The following is a 16292-nucleotide window of genomic DNA, read 5'->3' as shown; positions in this document are numbered from 1 at the left end:
CAGCAGGTGGTCAGACCGGTCCCTGACAATAAATAATGCTGCAATAAAAACTGGGTTGCATAGACCTCTTCAAATTAGTAGTGTTTTGTGTTGGGGAGGGAGGGTTAATACCCAGAAATTAAATAACTCAATTGTATGGAACTTCTATTTTTAACTTTTTGTCTTCATTGCTTGCATTTGTCAGGTGTTGAGTCCCTGTATTGTATTTTCTTATTTTGGGTATGGTACTTTTTTGACTCATTAAGTCTATTTGTAGCTGCCTCATTTTATCTAGCTTTAGTTGTTACTGTTCTTTATCTTTTTTTAAAAGATTTATTTGTTTATGTAAACAGAACTGGGGTACATGCCAGTAGTACAGGGGTGGTGAGAAGATTCACCAGAGACAGAGTGGGGAGCAAAACAGGCCAAGTGAAGCAGCAGGCAGGTCTGGAAAGGTCTGCTCAGCCATGTGGATCACCTCCAGGGTGGGGATTGAACTCATGCTTGTTTTGTCCCAAATTCTGTGACCGGCCGCAGAAAAGACAGACGAAAGGCAGAGAGGCTGAGCAAACAGTTTATTGCTCTCGGACAGCAGCTGAGACAGAGCCCAAGAGTAGGGTCCGCAGCTACTGCCACCCTCCTGGGGGGAAGGGCCTCTTATATAGGTTTAAAACTTGAATTCCAAAGAGGTGATTAATCTCTACGTCCCTTGATGTATGACCCAGTTCATTATCACCTTCATCTAGTCCCATCTCCGATGCAAGACCCTGTTAATTGGATGCAAGGCCCCCAATTTATTACCGCCTTATCACCTTTGGATGCAAGGCCAGATTTATTACTGCCCTTACCCGGTCCCTCAGTAAATCTCCGCATTTGGTCACTCTGTTATAGGGCAACAAATCTGTTATAGGGCACCTCAATTCAGAGAGAGGCACCCCTGAAGCCCCAAAACCTGCCTGCTCTAAGTGGGTTCTGCCATCCGCCGCAACAAGACAAAACATATAAACCTTTAATGAAAAGTGACTTTAATAAAGTGAGTATACAATACAGAAGACAAAGAATGTAACTTCTAAATCAAACACCTGAAGTTACCCATCCCCTCGTGGGCAAAAGTCAACCCAAAAGGGATTGGCCCAAAGCAAGGCCTGAAAGCCCGCCACAAGACTAAAGCACCTTCTGGCCGGGACCCATGGAAAAGGGTCAGAAATGGCCAGACAAATCTGAGAGGAAAAGAGCAAAATCAAAATCAATATAAACACTGCCATAGTCACCTCCCTACAGGTCTCTCACCCACATCTGCCTTAACCAGTCCAGGGTCAGGAAACAAGCCCGGTTTCTTCATCACATGTTTGCTGCTCCATGTGGCTTCCTTAGGTCTCCTTCTCCATCTGCCTCCTGCCTTCTGCCTTCTTTCTCTCTTCTTCTCTCCTTTTTCTCTGCTCAGTTCCACCCTCCTTCTGGGTGGGGCAGGGAACCTGGAACTTCCCTTCTCCTAGGGACCACCCAGTTACAACTCCCAACAATGCTGAAGTGGCTTTAGCTTCTTAGTGCAGTGCTTTAACCTGCTGTGCCACCCAGGAGGGCCCTTGATCTTATTTATTTATTTATTTTAACAAAGTGTTTACACTGCTTCTTTAAATTCCTCATCAGGCAGAATTCACAGATCTTTTACTCCATCGTTTGTGATATTCTTTCTCTTCAGTTTTAGTTTTTAGGAGTTGTAGTAGGGAGCTCACTTTGTTCGCCTGTAAGTCAGTCTACAAGTTGCCAGGTATAATCCTACATTTTTTACTTAGGATCTTTAAGGTGTCTGATATTTCAAATACTAGTGACTATACCTGTTCAGATGGTCAGGGTGCTAGTTCTGGTAGCTAGGAATTAGGGTGTGGGATACCTAAAGGTCACCTCCAGTGAGCACCATGGGATCAAGCTTCCTATAGTGCAGGTAGTGAGTACCCAAGTTGCAGAGTGGGGATCCATTGTGACTTCTTCCCAACTCCTTAGCCAAAACATTTCAATCTCCTTGCAGGTCTCAACCTCTCAGCTGAAGTAGCACTAAAGGCAGTTTACAATTGAGAGGCGGTTAATTATTCCCTTTACCTTTCAAACAGAGAGGAGAGCCTTTCCGGAGGGCACTTGTTCCTATTGTTAAATTCTGGATTCTTTAAGCACTGGGGGTTTGGCTGGGCAGTTTTGGTCCTGGGCAGGGGATTAGTCTGGTGATTTGCATATCACAGCCTCTGGCTGCAAGTAACAGCCTCCTCAGTAAGACCCAGGCACCCCTTCTACCATTCCCTGCCAATTCAGGCTCCTGTTCAGGCTGGAGCTGAGGTTCACCACCTGTACTCTTAACTCCTTAGCTCTCCAATGGTGCAACCTTTGTCCAGCATCCCCGCTGATTCCTTGCAATGTTTTCTCCATATAGTCCTCTCCCCACCCTCTGGGGTTTTAAAGTCCCAGATATAGGTGTGTGGCTTTGAGTTAATAACAGAAAGCCTCCCTTCACAACCACCCCTCTCTCCTAACTCGACTTCACCCTATGCTCCTACTCAGCTTACTTTTCCCTATCCCTTTCTACTCTTGATCACAAATACAGTAATGATCCGCTTATTAGGGGTCATTGTCTTTGTTCAAGTATACTTTGGTCATAAATATGGGATAAAGCAATGTCAGCATCTTCACTCTCCTGCTATCTTGATGGACTCTAACTTTTAATATTTGAAGGACTCTTTTACTGTTTTCCATAATGGCTGCTCGAGTTTGCAGTTCCACCAACAGTGTACAAGGGTTCCTTTCTCTCCGCATTGTTCCTAACACTTATTTCTTATCTCTTTAGGTAATAAGCATTCCAAAGAGTGAAATAATATCTCCTAATTTTGATTTGCATTTCCCTAATAATGAGAGATAATGAACATGTGCCTATGCATTTTGGGTGTTAACTACTTATTGGACCCATGATGTGTAAATTTCTTGTCACATGCAGTAAGAAGCCTTTTGTTTTTTGATGTTTCTTTTGCTCTGCAGAAAATTTTAGTTTGATGTAGTCCTATTTGTTTATTTTTATTGCTCATTTCTCACACATATCTAAGCCTGATGTCAGTGAGCATGTTTTCTTCTGTATTTATGATTTCAGGTCTTACATCCAAGTCGTTAGCCCATTTTGATATGTGAAAGATGTTAGCAGCCCAGTTTTATTTTTTTGAAGGTGGCTGTTGAGTTTTTCAACACCATTTATTGAGGAAACTACCTTGCTCCATTGTATGCCATTAGCTCCTGTGTCATAAATTTGTTATCTATACAGTCCCTCACTTGTTAAGCTTCTTAATCAATGCATTTCTCCCTGTTAAAAATGTGTTTATCTAATGTAATCAATACAAATATTACTTCATTGTAGAATTTACAAAATGATTACAGGTAGTAATAAGTAATAAGGTAGTAATAAGGTAGTCAGATGTTCTCTTTCTAATTAGTAAGTCCACATTTAAAGTGACAATGACTGAGGACTGACAGCTAAACAATTTCATTTTGACATTAATGTATCATATCTCATCCTCTGCCATAATTTCCATTGTAATCGCTCTTATGTGGATGACTAGAGGGTTTATGACTTCTTTTTTTCCCCCGAAAGCTATTGAAATTTCCTTCTGTTCCTAGAAGCATATTTTTAAATGTTTCTAATATTTATGTTGACACTTAAATTCTTGGAATCTACTGGACATTTAACATTTTATAAATAGGATTATTAGTTGAAAATCAAAATTTTAACATGAAATTGTTGGTTTTAATTTTGTTCTATCAAACTCAGTTTGTTCAGGCAGAATTCGGGACTGGCAATTTTGCTATAATGTTACATTATACATATTAGATTAAGTGACATAGCATAATATGCTACTACTCTTTCTTATCATAATAGGGAAATCCATTCCATTGGAGGAAAACATGTTCTTTTAATTCCAGGAAATATATACTTGTTCACACATTCCCCTTATTTTGTGGTGGAAAACAAGAAAAGTGTGAAGCAAATATAGGAAATAGATTATGGTCTAATAAAAGGAGACCACTACTGAATAATGGAAATTTTGTTTTCTCTCTTCGTACCGGTCTCTTTTAAAATGGAAACTATCTGTCATTCTTTTAATCTGTTCGATAAAGATATATAAATTAATGATTGCTTGATTTTCTCCAGGAGGGATTTAATCCTCTTTTATACTCTCTTTGAAACTCCTTAGGAACTTCAGCTGAAGTAAACACAGCAGCCCTAGGTTAAGATTGTTATTTGGCAGTCTTTGGGGCTGTTGTTCAAAACCTATTTCAAACTGATGTTTAAGCACAAATAATGTATAGTTTCTCGTAACTGATAACTCCTAGGTAGGTTCAGGCATTCCAGGATTCAAGGTCAAAAAGGTATATGGTATATACAGGTGTTTGGCTCCTTTGCTCCCCTCTGGTTTTGATGTTATTAATTCCTTCCTTGTGCTCCTTGGAAGCCTGCAGTTCTGCACTCTCCCTTTATGGCACAAGGTGGCTGAAGGCCCAGCCTCACGCTTTTCAACTTTCAATTTCAAGATGTCCGGTTTTGTACGATGACAATTAGTTAAATTCAGGTATATTTCTCAGAATTCCTTTCAATGGATGTTCCTGGGTAGAGGTGGCACAAGATGAAATGACAAGTGTGGCAGTGGTATTATAGGTAAGCACAAAGAGGAGGGACAGAAAGAGAGTCCGGGCCCTTAGACTGACTAGCAAAGGAGACTTCATTGGAGCTCTTAGGCGAGGTTTCAAGTAGCTCCTTGTCCGGGTGTTTTTGTTTGTTTTGTTTTGTTGTTGTTTAATTTATTTTTTACATTATTGTTCATTTTGTGCCCCTTTTCCATCTTGGTTGTAATCCCGTGGGCTTCCCACCACCAATTCAACGTGTACCATCACCATAGTCAAATGCACTTCCCCTGCCCCCATTTTTTATCCCATTCCCCACTCTGGTATATCGTCATTGCTGGATGGCTTTTAAGGGCTTTCTGGGATTCGGGCAGGGGTTGGGAGACAAGGGCTGGGAGCAGCAGGGCAAAAGATGGGAGAAGCAATTGGTTGTTTCAGATCCTTATCAGGCAGTTCTGTGCCTGTCTCCAGTGTCAGTCAAAAATGAAGCAAGGACGGGTTTTAAGACCCCCTTCCCTGCCTCCCTGGGTTTCCAGGAGCCCATGAGTCTCTTGGGCAACCTTTTAAGAAAAACGTGGAAGATTTGGATGATGACAAGGAACAGGTGCCATTGTGACTTGTAGAAGATGCATCATTGCAGTCCCTGGCTCCACATGTTGGTGAAAGGCAGTTGCTTGGCCTGCTGTTCATCCTCATGCGTTCTCTCCTTTTCTCCAAATCCTAGTAAGATGTGTGTGGGAGCCTGTGCAAGCATCACTTGCAGCAGGTTATGCAGAGATTGGCAGACATTGGATTCTAGTTGCCCCAGCTCTTCCCAAGCCCACACCCATCTTTCCCTCAGCCTTCAGGATTCAACACCACAGATAGAAAAAAAGAACAAGAAAGACATGTTTGACCAGCTCTTACAAAAGTGTCTGGTTAAATTACTGTAGAAAAATCCTACTGTAAATCATTGCTGCTGGTTCTGCTTTTGTGAATGAATTTGATTAATAGGTAAGGCGAGCCTATTTCCTTAACTCCTCCAGAAGAGTCCCTCCGATTGGGCCAGTTTAGGTTTCATCAGTTTAGATTTAACCACTCAGCCAATCACAGAGTGACGTCACCAAAGTTTCTTTGACTATCCAGACTCCTTCATGGATTGCCTCATGTGCCTTCCTTAACACCAACGGGGTTGGAAGTCACTGATGACCAGGTGAAAGCTAGATCTGATCTTGGAAATGGGAGGAGATGAATTCTGGAGAGAATAACACCAATTTTTCTCTAAAAAGTGTGACCTGAGATTAACCTCAGGACTATTTCCTGTGAGGAAACTTCTCCCTCAAGAATAAGTCAAGAAGTTAGTCTTCTAAGTCCTCATGAGACTGGGCAATGGGCCTGTTTTCTCTAAACTTCTTGCAGTAAGACAAATTCTAAGTAAATGGAGCTTCACTGGTATTATCAATGCTCTACATACCACTTTATATTGTTGTTGCAGTCAGCTCATCAAGGCTGTAAGTTCACCAGGCCTATAAGGGCCAGAAGCAGATTTTCTTATTTCTCATAATTTTGCTCTCAAGCAGGCGGATTCTATAACCTAGTAGATACCTCTCCAGGTATCTGGAGAAAGAAATTGCCTGGGAGAATGGTATAGAGGAGGAGTTCCAAGAATGACTGATAGAGATAATTGTAATGTTAGGATGGTGTGCCATGACCTGCCAATCAAAAATAGCATGGCAAAATCCTTTAAACATTCTATGAATTAAATTGTCAAAGCATGTCCAAAGTCAGTGGTATTGCTCTTTCTCAGTCTTCTGACTTTTCACTGGATACGTTTATCTCCTCTTCTGGATCAGTAATAACCTCTAAATGCTGCCCAACGGGTAACTGGAACAGCAGTATGAGCAAAGTGAATTAGATGATTCTAAGACATCAGTGAGAAATAGGGCAAAATGAAAAAGATACATTGACAAAGGTGGTGTGTTTGTTTTAAATGCATGACAACTTTATTAGGATAGAATTTGTATGCCATACAGAGTGCCCTGTCTTTCAACAACACAACCATTTTCTTTCTCAAAACTTAGTTCTTGCTTAATATGTATTCAATTATATTCACAATTTACTCTGTGTTGAAAATTGCTTTTGAGGAGGGACTGTCATATTGTTGTTTTTCAGGGTTGAGTGGAATGCTGTGGGTTGTGGCAAAATAAAAGATTCGTGAGCAAGGTTATTCGTGTGAAGAGGAAGAGAGAGCACTTGATATGACATTTCTAATGCTGTTTTCAAGAGGTTTCACTGATACTTCGGAAGAAAAGAGCTGAAGTCCTCTTTTTACACTCTGAGAGAACCTTTGTATTTCTTTAGTTTTTGACTGCTAACAAGATTACTGTGTGCTTCATGAGAAGAGTTCAAGATCCTATGTGAGAGCTGCAAACCCACTGCAAATAACTAATCCATCTGCCCTGGGTTTCTGCCTCCAGCAAGATTCTAAATCTATTTTTAATGAGAGTGTTATTTTGACCACTTAATATAGTCTTTGTTTATCTTCTAGAAAATTATTTGCTTGCTAGGGCTGCCATTCCAAAGTTTCAAGGCTGGGTGACTTAAACAACAGAAATTATTATTTTTTTTTTATAACTCTGGAGGCTAGAAGTCCAAGATCAAAGTTTTCAGAAGGTTGTTTCTTCTGAGAACCATGTAGGAAGATCTGTTCCAGGCTTCTCTCCTCACTTATAGATGGTAATCTTCTCCTTGTCTTCACATGGTTTTACTTCTATGCAAGTATTTGTATCCTATTCTTTAAAGGGCACCGGGCTTATTGGATGAAGGCCCACACTAGTGAGTTCATTTTATCCTAATTACGTCTTGAAGACCCAGATTCCAAATACAGTTTCTTAGGAATTGAGAGGTTAGACTTCAACATAGGAAATTTAATAGACATAGTTCAGAACATCATAAAAATGATTTTATTTATTTTTTATTACTGAAATCAACTAATTTATTCAGATTCATTTTAAATAATCCTGCAGTGAGCTTTTTAAAGTTTTGCTTCTTACCCTGTTATACTATTAGTTAGGAATGTAGACTGACCTAGTCCCTATGGAAATCGACATGGGGCTTTTCAAAAGATTCAATGAGATCTACAATTCAGCAATTCTACTCCTAGGTATCTACTTGAAGAATATAAAAACATCGGTGTGAAGGTATCCATGTGCTCCTATGTTCATTGCAGAACTACTCACAGTAGTCAAGGTATAGAGCAAACCTAAGTGCCCAAAGACAGATGAGTGGATTAAGATGATAGAATACACACACACACACACACACACACACACACAAAATAGATGCTACTCAATAATTTTAAAAAAGAATGAAATCTTGCCACCTGAGATAACTTGGTTAGGAGAGAGGATAATGCCAAGTGAAATTAGTCAGAGGAGAAACACAATTCCACATGTTTTCACTTACATATGGAATCTGGAGTAACAAAACAAAGGGTCACACCAAATCATTAACAAACCACAGATCTGACTAGAGATTTGAGATGAAGATTTGAAGGGAAGAAAGAAGGTGGAGAACAACCTGTGGAGGGCATGGAGGACTGCAGTGCCTTAGTGATGGGTGTGGTGGAGAAGAAACCGTAGGCGTGTGATCCCGTACCTCTGAATCACATGCAGTTTTGTAAGCCAGTGTTACCTCAATTTCAATAAATAAATAAAAACAAAGTTTTGGTTCCTTGTTTCTCTATCACAGGTTAATCATAGATGTCTCAGAAATGAGGGATGTTCCAGAGCCACAAAATGAGCAGCGTTATAGAGAAATAACAGACCTAGAGAGCTGGAACTCTATCACTTAAGGTCCTTTTACCTCAGGCAAGATATGCTATCAAACTGTGCTTATTAAAACTAGTGAAAAGTATTCATGGATATGATGCATACCTGTATATACATGTCCCTTGGGTTTACTTGGTTATCTCTAGGAAATGCTGCTGCTGCTAGAGAATGCCCTTTGGGGCAGCGACAGCCCTCCCCCAACCCCACCCTCCTGTGACTGCAGAAACTTCTCTTCCCCATCCTTCTCCATTTGCATTTGAGGCAGCTCTCCCCTCACAAGACAATGACCAGGCAGACCTCACTTCAGACAAACCTGTTGTCCCTTTGTGGGGCAGCTCTTTCTGCCTGCTTGTGGCTATGCAAGTGTCCTTTACTTTCTTCTCTCCCTTTTTTATAATAAGCCTGCCCTTTTGGATATATAAAAGAAAAAGGAAAAAAGAAAAAAAAGAATGTCCTTTGGACAGGCAGGGAACTATGAAGACAGTCTAAAAATAGAGTGAGGCCATGGGTGAGGACTATGAAGTGAATCTGGATCCCTTTATAAATTTGTTTACCTTTTTGTTGGACACAAGGTACCTAGGAAAACAAATGTCTCCTCTTGTGCAAACTAGAGTAATCGAAGGAGGCTTAGATCACCTAGAAAGGACACTGAACAAACCTGAGAAATTTGTCCTGAAGAGTGTGGTGGACAAGGGAGCAAGACAAAATTCACTGGCCCATCAGTAGATCATTCTAGAAAGGAATCTGAGAGAACAGGCTGGAGGATCTCCATGGGGGCATGGACTATAATTTGAGAGTTAAACATCTTTCCCAACTCTTTTTTATTTATTTTGTTACAAAGTCCTTTCATGGAATTAGAGTAAATAACCTTTCCCAGTTTGCCTGTGACTGAGGGCTTTCCTGAGACAAGGAATTTTTATTGCTGAAACTAGGAAAGTCCCAGGCAAACTGAGACAGTTGATCATCGCAGGTACAAAACACTGCAAGACAGTGTCAGAAATAAAGGTGGCAACTGGGAAGAATAACATGTTAAATCATTATCAGGCATTTTGCACCATAGCTCACTCACAGTAGTAAACCTATGTGAGGGCGGGACATGGGTATTTTTATAGACAAGGGACTGTGTCACAGACCTGGCGAGATGCTATTTTGAGAAAAGACCAAAACTTAAAAGTAAATGGAGGGCCCTCCCTGGTGGCGCAGCAGGTTAAAGCACAGCACAAAGAAGTCAAAGCCACTTCCTCATGAGTTCAATCCCCGCCACCCGGGAGGTGACCCACATGGCACAGCAGTGCCTCTCCTGATCCACCCGCTGCTCCCCTCAGCAGTGTACTTTGTCAGTCCACCTCTTCTGCTCCCAACTCTGTCGCTGGTGAATCCTCTCACTGCCCTTGCACCTCTGGCCTGTACCCCAGCTCTGTATGCATAAATAAATAAATCTTAAAAAAAAAAAAATGTTAATGCAAGGTAAGAATTGATAGGGAGAGTTAGAGCAAACCTCCCTAATTAAAAATTTGGCTGAAGACCAGACCTGTTAAAACTCTACTCTCTGTAGAGAATCTTTGCAAGGATATCTGTATGCTTGGTACATGATTACCAGTTTCTTTGCTGACTATAAAATACAGTATTATTAACTCCGTCAAAAAAAAAAATACAGTGGTCAAACTACTTTATGACTTTACTGTCCAATTTATGGAAAGTTACAGTGGTTATTTTGACTTATGAAAACCAGTAAGAGTCACCTTCATTTGTCCGGGCATCTCTATTAAATTCAAGACACAGAGAAGGTGTAAAAAGCTTTTAAGTATTTAACTTTCTCATCTTTGCAAAGGGTCTTTACACGTCGTTCTCAGGATTATCTAGAACATGACAGTGACTTAATATGGATACAGACTTTGCAGTTCAGTTATCTACCAACCTGTCAACGAACATTTAAGGAACACTAATTTGTACCAAGTCAGGCACGATATGTGTGAGCAATGATCCAAATAAACTTAGATGGGAATTGACTACTTTAATGATGAGAACTCAGCCAATGTCAGTTTCCTTTGCCTCTTATTTTTACTTTTTCACCTCACCTTCCTCTTCCTGACCCCTCTATTTAATTTTTGAAATCATTGGCAAGAAAAATAGATCTATTATTTGAGCAAAATATGCTTCAGAGAATGCAAGCTTCACTGTTTATCTTATCTGAAGTACTATGTATGGCATAGGACATAAATAAAGAAAATCCATTCTTAGGTCTTTTCTATCTAGTAGAGAAGCCGGGCATGTAAACAAAACTTATAGAATTGGGAGAAACATAATCGGTCAGTATGGTTGAATTTACAAGTACAAAAGATCTTGGATAAATAGACACTATCTTAAAGGATTTACAAAATGTTTCAAAGATAAATAGTAATAAGATTTGTCATCATTACTGTGATTCATTCCTGTTGCTTCCTTTGTAACTTTGTGGTATGGCAACTGATATTTCTGTGTTACCCATCAATTGCCCTTTTTAATATTTACAATTAATCAGATTAAAAGCTCATGGGGCTTCAGTTGTTGCATGTCATGGAAACCAGTAGGCTTGAAGACTTTCCTTCTCGTTGGGCTACCTACTTCTTAAATTCCATTTTTCTATGTACTGGGAATGCAGCACAAGCACAATCGACCAGCTTTCCTGCCTTCTCAGCCCTATTTGTATATTTATAGCTTCTGTATTATTTAGGAGCAAAAAACACCTTCAAATGGAAAGTTTCTAAAATCCTACACTGGGTTCCTTATTAAATATTACAGTGACAGCTCCAGTAATGCACTCCTTGATTCGTTGGGGCAAAGGGCATTTGGACCACATATTTAAAGCATTTGGTGGATTCAGGAATCTATCATAAGGCCTGACTCAACAGAATAAATTCAAGTTTACGGGCAGGGCTCTTACATTAATAAAGGAGATTGTATTTCCAAAACATTCCAGTGTTTAAAATGTCTTAGAAAAAACTACAACCCTGATTAAACAGTGCTCAAGTAGAAACAATTCTGTGACTAAACACTTTACTCAAGAAGAGACCTTGACAGAAGTCAAATTATAATTAACTGGGAAAATGTGACTTTGACAGTTTTTCTTCTTTGGAAAAACAAAGTAAACATTTTAATGATTGAGATATAAAAAAAATACTTTCTAGAGTGTATATACTGTTACAAAATCTCTTATGTTATAGATTTTGATGATTTTGTCGATTTTTATAAACAACTTTATTTTCCATACAAAAAATAAACTTTTCATCTTTTGAAGTACTTTATGGAAAAAAAAAAGAGATTAGAAGAATATTTACACTATAGTGGAATATAGAAAAACAAAACAAAGGGTCAGACCAGCCAAACCAATAATAAACCCTTGACATGTGAATTTAAACTGAGGCAACCAGAAGGGGGTGGGTGGTGGAGTGCAAATATGGGAGGGAACTGTGGAACACGATAGGACTCCAGAGGAGGATTGTAGGGGCCTTGGTAGTGGGAATGGGATGTAAACACAGATTTGTAGTGGGAGCAACCTATTACACCCAAAATAGATACAATGATATAACTGACTTTCTTCAAAAAATAGGATTGGAAAAGAATAAAGAAAAGTACATATGGTAGTCTTAGCCAAATTTATCACTAAGTTGGAAACAAAAGAAGATGAGAGCGCCTCTCCTCCTGAAAAGAATGGTTATATGATTTCTGAGGAGTGTAAGTTTCTATCTATGTGGATGCATATATGCTGCTTTTTTTTTAAGACCAATTTATTTATGCATACAGAATTGAGGTACAAGGGCAGTAGAGGATTCACCAGAGACAGAGTGGGGAGCAGAATAGGCAGATTGACAAAGCACACTGCTGAGGGGGAGCAGCAGGGAAACAGGAGAGGTCTGCTCTGCCATATGTGGGTTACCTCCCTGGCAGGGAGTCAAACTCATGCTGCAGGGGCTGAGGCTAGCTTTGCAGTGCTGCACTTTAACCTATGGTGCCATCAGGGAGGGTCCTGGATGTAACTGAGGTTTGGATTGTTTAGGCTTCTAGGCTGCTGTTGATTCTTGGCATGGAGTCACATATCCATTGATAGAAGTTACAGGCTTTTCTGGAAAATTTGGGTTCAACTCTGTGCCTTTGCAGCCCTTGGCCTCATGTTCCTCTAAAGTAATGTTTCAAAATAAGAAACCAACATTTTGGGCAAATCATCATTGTCTGTCAGCTTGATAAAAATATCAATACTATCTCTTCACTGGAAGAAACTTGCAGCCAAACTTGAAACCAAACTGACAACCATTTTTTTTATATGCTACTACAAACTTGCCTAATGCCCAATTAGTAATGTGGTAAATATTAGAAAAATATGGCAAAAATGTTTGCAGCAAAGAATTTGCCATGAAACTACCTCTTACGGAACTATGGCGTAATTAGACAAAATTTCATAGTTCACCAAAATGTCAACAGTCAGCTGGACTTTATAAGAGGGTAAGTGGCCCCATTAGAGAACACTTCCTTCATTATGTTTATTTTTCTTGGGGCACTCTCAATACTCTGTAACAGACAATGTGGATAAACAGAGGAGAAGTTAAAGGAAGAGGAGTTTCATTCTTTTCTTAATCTCTTGCTGTTGTGGATATCAAAAAAAGGTAATGTAAGCAAAGTTGCTGTGTTTATAAATCTATTAAGTGACATACACTTGAAAATTACTTGTTAGTTTGGCCTCTCTGATGATGTTTCAGGCATTTATCTCATATTTGGGTGAGTGCGACACCAATGCTCTTATTGGTTTTTCTAACTTTCAGGCATTTTTATTCATATCTCTATGTATTTATAAAATCAGAACCATGCATTTTATATGGTATGATAGTAGAATCCTAAAGAAGCCACTAGGTTATTAAATTATTATAATTGCTTATGCTTTAGTCACATAAAAGTTATGAGAAATGAGAAATTTATATCAAAAGGGATAAAATGCTTCAAGAAGTTATCTCAGACTAAAAGCATAAATAATGCAAGAAGGAAGAAATACAAAAATAATTTTTCATCAAAGGGAGGACATTTACAAGTGAACTCCTGGGGTAGGTGTGGGGCTTGTTGGAAGGTTCCCCAGGTAACAAGATACCGAGGGAAGGAAAAGAAGTTTCCCAGCCAGAGCTAAAGCTGAGAAATAGGCCAGGAGAAAATTAAAAGTCTGTGAGCACAGGAGATGCAAGCAGGTGGGGCGGAGAGGAGTGGATAGTAACTGGCAAAAAAGCCCAAGGGCTGGGGCCCCACCACCTTTGGAATTCTCCGCCCATCTTTAGTGGGCCTCCCTTATCCTAGATTCTCTTATTTTGCAGGGTTTCTTTTTTTCTTGCCTGTAATACTTGGTATTGGTCTATCTCCACTTCAATTTTATTATGCCAATTTGTAATCGTAAGTATTTTATAGGCATTAAAAATTACAAAATGTACAACTTAACAAACACAATGGCCTCACATAAGGGGTAGGAGAGTCTATTATTTAGATATGTGATTTTCCTTTATAATCTTGTCTTAATGCTCACACTTGTCATATGCTTTCACGCCTAAGGATCTAATTTATATACCTAAAGTCAACACTTTCGAACTAAAAGCTAAATAAAAAGTGTAATAGGGAGTGAAAAACAAAAGGTGAAAAATTACCCAGGCAATAGGTAATCTTTACGTACATTTTTAAGTGTTCTAAATTGTTAAATATTACCTATGATTGCATGCACATATATGTAGAAAAATATAAAAATCAAGCATATGGGGAATGCATGGCAATTTCTCAAGAGTATATTTAGAGAGAGAGGAAGAAATATAAGTTCTAGGGACATTGGCTATTACCATTAGAATTTTTTCTAAATAGAATTTTAAACCATATGTAGCAAAATGTTTATTGTGCTTAATCTAGTTATTGTGTGTGGATGCTTGGGGTAACAATATATTATTTATATTTGTTTATGTTCCAAATGCTTTGTAAGTAAGTCTAAATTAGAAATTAAAACATTTTAAAAGCTTATACCCCTGTTTTTTTCTGCTAGGAACTTCCACACAAAGTTGAAATTCATATCACCACTCTTGGATAACATCTTTATTCATAGCTGAGAAATACGCTTTCATCCAGCACTTAATTCCAAGTCCTCTAACTCAGTTCTGTCACTTAGTTGTAGCTTAACCATAGATACTGTAGTCTGGGTGTCTGCCTCTTCATCTGTAAAATGAAGAATTGAAATTCTTCCTAGTACTGTGTCCTCTTTGTAGTCGGTAAAGCAGCAGAGTGTTCAGGAAATGGGTTCTAAGGCCAGTCTGGGACAGACTGATACCTCTTTATAGGGTGCTTATGAGGGCTGAATAAACTACAAGCACTTGCCAGCAGCAAGAATGGAACCACCTAGCTCCCAGCAGCCACTGTTGTTGTGGAAGCCCTGCCATCATCTGACAGCTTCATGAGTTAAAACTGGACAGCTCCAGCCCTCCTGGGTGGCGCAGTGGGTTAAAGCACTGCATTGAGAAGCTAAAGCCACTTCCGCATGAGTTCGATTCCCGCCTGTCCCGGAGGTGACCACATGGCGTGGCAGACCTCTCCTGACCTGCCCGCTGCTCCCCTCAGCAGTGTACTTCGTCGATCTGCCTGTTCTGCTCCCTACGGAGTATTTGGTAGCTTCTCACCGCCCCTGAGCCTCTGGCCTGTACCCCAGTTCTGTATGAATAAATAAATCTTTAAAAAAAAAAACAAAAACAAAAAACTGGACAGCTCCTAGCCTCCTGCTGCCAAGTCAAGCCCACCAGGCCTCCAGTTACCAGTTACAGGAGCACAGCTTCCAGCTGTCAGTTTTGTGGCTGCTCTTGGTCCTCAGTTGCCATCTCTGAGTGCTCAGCCACAAGCCACCAACTTCATGAGCTAGAGCTGGACTCTTCCAACTTCCAGCTACCATCTGTAGAAGTCTGGCTTTTGGCTGACATAACCTACCATGTCTGGCCTCTAAATCCTAGCTACAGAAACATGACCACCAGCTTGAGTCAGCAAGTGGACCTGGGTTCCACTTGTTCAGCTCTTGGAGCAGCAAACTAGAAAGACACAAGTTTGAGAGAAAGTCCTGGAGATAATAGTGGGATTGATTATACTCTGGATAGTAGATGCCAGTGCAGCCTTCAAAAGGTTGGACAAAAGACAGTTTCACATTTCCATGAGCAGTAGTTTTATGATTGGAGTCCTGCTCTGGACCAGTTGGTGTGGTCCCCAATAAATTACCTCAAGATGCATGGGAACAGAACTGCACCCACAGATAATCAGGGGACACCAAGCAACCTCAGCAGACTCTGTGAAGAGACCTAAAGGAGAACCCACAATAGTAGATGTTCATAGACAGGACCTCTCCCAAGTCACTAACGACCCAACTACAGATTTACTCTCCATATCATACAGTTCCATCTACTGAAAAAATAGAAACTGCAGTCTTAATTTTTAGAAGGCCAATAATTGGGAGATGATAAAAAAAAAAAACAGCAAATAACAATGAGAGTCCTCGGGAATACCATACTACACAGAAAGAAACATTCTCCAAAGTCCAATCACAAAGACATGGAAGGTTAGTTCATCAGAAGATCAGAAACAGAACTCAAATTTGCCATGCTAAAGGAGCTCACATAAATGAGAGAAAACACAAAAGACCTGATTCAATATATTTAAGAAAAATCAGAAAAATGAATGTTCTGAGAAATAACATTAACAAACAGAAAATAGAAATTAGAGACTTAAATAAGAAAATCCTGGAGATGTAGGATATAAAAAGATCAAAAGGGGTTAAAATATTCTGAAGAATGCTATGAAAGGAAAATTAATCAAATT

The sequence above is a fragment of the Condylura cristata genome, unplaced genomic scaffold, assembly GCF_000260355.1.
Source record: "Condylura cristata isolate star-nosed mole 26May11 unplaced genomic scaffold, ConCri1.0 scaffold00005, whole genome shotgun sequence".
Classification (NCBI taxonomy): domain Eukaryota; kingdom Metazoa; phylum Chordata; class Mammalia; order Eulipotyphla; family Talpidae; genus Condylura; species Condylura cristata.
This window is presented reverse-complemented; position numbering follows the sequence as displayed.